This window comes from Pseudorca crassidens, chromosome 2 (assembly GCF_039906515.1).
Source record: "Pseudorca crassidens isolate mPseCra1 chromosome 2, mPseCra1.hap1, whole genome shotgun sequence".
Lineage (NCBI taxonomy): Eukaryota > Metazoa > Chordata > Mammalia > Artiodactyla > Delphinidae > Pseudorca > Pseudorca crassidens.
The window spans coordinates 6,027,821-6,034,772 of NC_090297.1; the positions used below are offsets into that span (position 1 = coordinate 6,027,821).

At 45.3% G+C, this 6,952-nt stretch overlaps 1 long non-coding RNA gene across 1 annotated transcript; it reads left to right on the plus strand.

The window, feature by feature from the left end:
- The first annotated feature begins 496 nt into the window (after window positions 1-496).
- On the plus strand, window positions 497-4,359 carry LOC137209912 (uncharacterized). Its single transcript, XR_010936180.1, has 3 exons — window positions 497-652; window positions 2,150-2,324; window positions 3,125-4,359. It is a non-coding gene; the product is annotated as an uncharacterized lncRNA (long non-coding RNA).
- The last annotated feature ends 2,593 nt before the right edge of the window (window positions 4,360-6,952 follow it).

Sequence of the window (6,952 nt, forward strand, 5' to 3'; positions counted from 1 at the left end):
AATCCAAGGGTTTGAAGTGGATCTGAAAGGCTTGTTTTCTTCAGTTCCCAGCTCGGTAATGAAGGGGCTCCCTGAGGACCGGGACAATTGTCCCTTCTTCTCTGTTGTCCTGGGAGTGCACCACTTGCCTTATCCTTTATGCCCAGTGCCTGCCTGGGGTCCGGTAGGCGGGCAGCACCCCATGGTGGTTGCCTAAACAGAACTTTACGACCAGGGGGCCCCTCGAGGATGATGAACGATGGATGGTCATGCACAAGTCTGTTCCCAGGACAGCCTAATACATGCTATAGAGATGACTATGGTCTCCTGCTGTAAAATCCTTCTTCTAAAAAATTTTAATTGAAGTATGGTTGACTTACAATATTGTGTTAGTTTCAGATGTACAGCAAAGTGATTCAGTTATACATATATGTCTCTATTTTTTTCAGATTCTTTCCCATTATAGGTTATTACAAGATATTGAATACAGTTCCCTGTGCTATACTACTGTATACTGCTTGTTGCTTACCTATTTTATATATAGTAGTGTGTATCTGTTAATCCCACATTCCTAATTTATCCCTCTTCCCCTTTCTCCTTTGGTAATCATGATGGTTTTCTGTGTCTGTGGAAGCCACCTAAGTGTCCATCGACAGATGAACAGATAAAGAAGGTATGGTACATACAGTGGAATACTACTCAGCCATAAAAAACAGTGAAATATTGCCATTTGCAGCAACATGAATGGACCTAGAGATGATCATACTAAGTGAAGTAAGTCAGACAGAGAAAGGTAAATATCACAGGATATCACTTATTCGTGGAATCTAAAAAAATGATACAAATGAACTTATTATTTAAAATCCTTTTAATTCATAGGCACTCTGACTCATAAAGCACTTATAAAAGTGGGCCTGGTGTCCTCCGAGAGTCACGGAGGTCATGGTGGACACCTGATGCTTTTGTTCGCCTCCTTCTCTGTCATCATTCTGACCAGTCTCCGTCTTCTCGCCACCCTCCTCTCTGCCAGAGGCCAGTTCTAGGTCTTGGCGTAGGGTTTAGGTGACCCAAAGTCCACCAATCATACTTCTTCCTCAAGACTTTTCAAGCTAGGTGGATCTGAGAAAGAAAATCCACTTTCCTCCATGCCCTTGGAATTATTAAGTTGTGGGACCAGGAGCTGCTGGCAGCCAGGGTTCCTGCTACTTGGAGAGAGAGGGTCTGCAGACAGATAAGCTTTAAGGGGCTTCCAAGACAGGCAGTCTGACTGATGCTCCAGTAGGTGAGAGTAAGGGGACATTCAGGGGACACGGAGAGACATGGGTCCCATCTACCTCCTAAGGCAAACTCTATCCCTGCCTTCTGCGGTGTAATTACCTGGCCCTGCCTCGACCTCGTCTTCCTAAGCTAGTATGAGTTCAGTTTGCATCCTTTACATTGGAAAGGGTCTTGAAAGTACAATGTATGTACCACTAGGAAAGCCCTAGTGAACTCCCCCTCGTGATCTGAAAATGCAGGTCGAACTTCAGTGTTCAGAAAAACTCATTTGAAAGTGCAAATCTTTGGTCTGTCTGCAGATTTGCCCATTTTACGTTTTTTGTTTTGTTTGTTAACATTCACGTTCTTTCCCAAACACAAAATTCTTTCTTAAAGTGCTGTAGCAACGCAACAGTGATGAGTGTGAGCATTTATTGAGTGTTTAATGTGTGCCAGGTTATTTGTTTCAACCCTTTAATGTTTAACCCTTTTCATCCTCATAAAACCCCATGAAATACAAATTGTCATTTCCCCCATTTTATAGATGTGGAAACTGAGGCACAGAAATTTTAAGCACTTTTCCCGGGGGGTTACCCAGCTAGTTAGGGGCTGAGACAAGATTTGAACACAAGCTTTATAAGTTCAGAGACTATTTAATACAGAAATATGTAGAAGTATTGAAAACCCCTAATTGTGTTCAGTTATGACAATCGTGTTTAAAACTGAATTACAAATTTCTAATTTTTTGAAATAATTTTGTGCTATTTTTCAAGGCAATTAAAAAGCTACAAGTGCCCTAAAAGGTATTCCACTCTGTGACTTGAACTTACACATTAAGAGACTCTAGTCCATGGAGGTTTTCCTCTGCTTTTCTGTGGTAGAGCTGGATTCACATGTCTGATTTCCATCCCAGCTGGACCATTCTACCGATGGACCTTCACACAAGTACTGACTTCGCCTAGAAGCCAAAGCTGGTAGTGGTCTGGTCTTGAAGAATAAGTCTGAAACGGAGGAAGAGAGTATTGTGAAGCCCCCGGGCCCCCTTGCCAATTCTTCACCGCTTTGTATCACCACCCTATGTGCATTTGGTGAGGAAGGAACCTAATCTCTCTGGCCAGCTTTTCATCCTGCGATGGCGTACGCGGATCAATAGAAATGGTTAAAATGTTCAGCCCCGCTTGCTAACATCCCAGAAGCGCATCAAAAGCAGGAAAGGGTCAACCAAGGTTCATCCCTCTGTCATTCCTATGAAACACTTCATGTAGTTGCTGGGGAATTGGGTTGAAACCCAAAGTTGTCATCTGGGGTCTCTGGCTAAGTGTTCATTTCCTTACCTGTTACCATTTCCTTTTTGAGCAACTGCAAAAACAGTGATCTCCTTAAGTCTTGAGCAGAGGGGAAGAGGGGAATCAAAAACCCTTGACCCCCTCATTTCCTGTGAGATTGTGAAACAAAAAGGTAAACATTTAAGGGAATGTGGCAGCTCAGAACAATTACCCCTATTGTGGAATGACTACTGGTTTCCTTTTCTTTTTACACAAACTCTTTCCAGTGGAGAAGCTGAACAGAAGTCAGCTCTGCCACGGGCCCTCGAGGTTGCCTGGATTGGCAGTGAGAAAATCCAGGGAGATTTGCTTCGTGGGCAATTTGTAGACTTTTAGGAGGCTAGGCTGAACTGTCCTTGGGTCACGCAGAATAGTTGTCTCAAAAGGAAGTTCTTCTGAGAGCTTCAGAAGGCCGGGCATTATTCTGCAGTTTGAGAAGGGATGGAGGATTATGCATCCCTTGATAACCTCGTTCACTAGAGTCTGAAGCTTGGTGACTGGGCTGTAATCCGAGAACGCTTGCTCAGAAGCTTTGGCAGCTCTCTGATTTTCTTCCTTTTGAGGCTTCCCCACTTCGAGCCCTTCGCAGAACAAGGTCGTGGTGACCTACAGCAGTGACTCATGCCTGGCCTTGCCGTGCCTCCTCGGCAAAGACTTAAGAGTCTTTGTGAAACCTCAGGATGGTTCCACGATGGAGGGTGAAGGGCTCCATCAGACCTAATTCAGCTGTGTCTCTTGTTCTTTACCTTCCAATTATTGGATTTAAAGAATTCCATAACTGCAAGGAAAGACTTCTTTGGGGTCAGTGTGAACTATTCTTTTGTTCATTCAGCAAATGCTTATTCAGGAACTACCATGAACCGCGCGCACGCGCGTGTGCGTGTGTGTGTGTGTGTCTGTGTGTGTGTATGTTTCTGCCCCAGGTTCCTCTACTTGGTCTTTGATTCTGGTTCCTGACACAGAGCTCCTAAAAGCCTTGTACTTTCCTGGGTGAGAGGAGCGCCTTTTGTTCTTATGAGGTGACCCCTGGACGGCTCCTGGGTAGGGCCTGGTCACCAGAAAACAAAGCCATGATTAGAAACTTGGAACTTTCAGCCTTACTCCCCATTCTCTAGAGAAAGTTAATAATCGGTCATGTCTACATGATGACGTCTCCATAAAAAGTCCCCAAAGTACAGGGTTCAGTGAGCTTGCTGTTGGTGAGTACATCCACAGACCAGGACGGAGACACACCCCAGTTCCATGGGGACGAAGGCTACTGGGCTTGGGACCCTTGGGACCCTGTGTACATATTCATTTGTATATGTTTTCCTTTTTTGTATAAACCGGTAAACTGTTTTCCTGAGTTCTGTGGTTTGTTCTAACAGCTGCTCGAACCCATGGAGGGTGTTGGAGGAATCCTGATTTATAGCCAGTTGGTCAGAAGCACAGATGACAACCTGTATGTACAGTTGGTACCTGGAGTGGGGGACTTTTTATGGGACTGAGCCCTTGCCCTGTGGGATCTGACGCTACCTCCAGACAGATGGTGTCAGAATCGAGTTGAATTGTACGACACGCAGTTGGAGTCTGCAGCAGGGTTGGAGAATTGTCTGGTGTGGGAAAACCCATACACATCTGGTGTCAGAAGTGAAGAAATGGGGTAGAGGAAAACAGTGTGTTTTTCCTAAACAACCTGGAATTGTCCTAATCTCTGAGCAATAGCAGTGACCAAGTCAGACGATGTCCCCAATCTCATTGAATTTATAAGGAAATGGGCAGTTACAATTAGAGTATAAAAAATGCTGTGATGGGCAAAGTCGAGGGTCATGCAAAAATTCCCAAGGAGGGGCTTCCCTGGTGGTGCAGTGGATGAGAGTCCGCCTGCCGATGCAGGGGACACGGGTTCGTGCCCTGGTCCGGGAAGATCCCAAATGCCGCAGAGCGGCTGGGCCCGTGAGCCATGGCCACTGAGCCTGTGCGTCCGGAGCCTGTGCTCCACAATGGGAGAGGCCACAGCAGTGAGAGGCCTGCGTACCACAAAGAAAAAAAAAAATTCCCAAGGAGAGCTTCTGTCCTGGACTTTTGGTTGGGAAAGGCAAAACGTGGGAGTGATTCATCCAGACCAGGGAAGGGTTCCCTCTTACTGTCTGTTTGCTTCTAGACTGACTTCTTTAAGGTGGTGAATGAACTCCTTTAAGACATATATTGAAGAGAAAATAATATGATGCCTTATTTATTTAAATTTTTGTTATATTTTTACTAACCACCACAAACCTACAGAGGAGTTGCAAATACAGTACAAAAAAACTTTTTCCTGAGCCATTTAAGAGTAAGTTGCCAACCTGATGACCCATCAAACCCAAACGCATCCCTGTGTATTTCTACAAACAAGGACATTCTCCTCCGTAACTGCCATGTGACCACCAGCATCACGATATTAGCTGTGACTTGTCACCACCATACCCTGAGACTCCACTCAAGTTTTGCCAGTTGTCCCAAGAATGGCCTTTATGGTGAAAGGATCCAGTTCATGGTCACACACTGACTGGGTTGTCATATCCCCTTCCTCAATCCTTCCTTGACCTTTGTGACCTTGTAGTTTTGAAGAGAATGGGACATTTTTAGAATGTCCCTCAATTTTCATTTGTCTGATGTTTCCTCGTGGTTGGATTTAAATTGTGCATCTCTAGCGGAAACGTCTCAGAGGTGGTGTTGTATTCTTCACTGCATCATAACTTGCGGTGCAGGATTTTGAATTGTCCCATCATTAGATAAGTGGCATCTGCTAGGCTTCTTCAGTGTGAAGCCACTCTTTTGCTCTCTGTGATTAATACGTATTTTGAGGGAGGAACTGAAAACCACCCCATTCCTCATCAAATCCTTAATTCGGTATGGATTCATGATTTTCTGTTTTATTCAATAGATTGTAATCTTTTTTTCAATAAATTTATTTATTTTTATTTTATTTTTGTCTGCGCTGGGTCTTTGTTGCTATGCGCGGGCTTTCTCTAGTTGCGGTGAGCAGGGGCTACTCTTCGTTGTGGTGAGCGGGCTTCTCATTGCGGTGGCTTCTCTTGTTGTGGAGCACGGGCTCTAGGTGCGTGGGCTTCAGTAGTTGTAGCACATGGATTCAGTAGTTGTGGCTCACGGGCTCTAGAGTGCAGGCTCAGTAGTTGTGATGCACGGGCTTAGTTGCTCCACAGCGCGTAGGATCTTCCCGGACCAGGGCTCGAACCCGTGTCCCCTGCATTGGCAGGCAGACTCTTAACCACTGCACCACCAGGAAAGCCCTACAGTCCTTTTTTAATGCTCAAATTGTCCTATATTTGGTTCCCCTTCACTCTGACTTCTGTGTCCTCGTGACACCTCCTAATCATCCTTTGAGCATTTACATTTTTTTCTGACCCAGATAGATGTTCTAGGTTCAACTTCAACATTCCTTCTCCTAGCCCTGGAATCAGCTACTTCTCCAAGGATATTTTAGTGGAGAATGGTATTTAGAAACCAAGATCTGGGCACCAGGTGTGCTTACTGCTATGGAGCTATTGCTGCACTGAGAGCCTTTCGGTAGACAGAGCTAGAAAATATATGCATGTGTAAGTACATGCACATTTGTTTCTATGTGTATTTTTATTGAAATCCCTGAGTTCACATCAATACCTTCAATTCCAGCCCAACACCACAGGGCTCATTCTGGTTTTCTCCATTTCCATATTCGTAACTCCTTTCTCTGACCATGAGAAACCTGAATCCCACTTACTTATTTGATCCATGCCCTGTATAGAATCAGTCTCCGTCACCACCCCCTCCCCCATGTGGACTCCCTTCTCTACGGGCTCTGACCCGCCATCTGTGTTCATAACATACACAGAGGCCTAGGCTCTGAGTCCCCGCCCTGGGTCACCTCTCCTCACAGACACCTCCCTTGCTCTGCCACTCTTCGTGACTTAGGGACTTAATTGTTGAGGAAGGGACAGGAAACTAAGGGAAGGAGAAAGGGAGAAAGAGAAAGAAAAAGGGAAGGGTGGGGGAGAGGCATGTGAAGGAGAACAGGAAGAGCCATTTACAGTTTTTTAGCTTCCGTTTTCCTGGTTGCACCTTTGAAGTACCGTATTATCTATCATCACATCAGAATGCATGTCTACTTTGCACAGGTGTCCCTGGTTCAGCCACCTCTCAACTCCTCTCTCTACCTCCTTATCTGTATCCATCCATCCTGGTCTCAGCCACCTTGGAATCAGCTCCAGAGTGTGCAGTTCTGGGCCATCCGGTTTGTCAGCGTCACTGAGGAACCAGTTGTCTGAAAGGAATGAAGCATTTTAGCTTCTCTCCAGAGGAGCATGCAGAATATACGTACGGGACATCTGCTATCTCAGGTGTAATTCCATGCAATTATCAGATCGTATCTC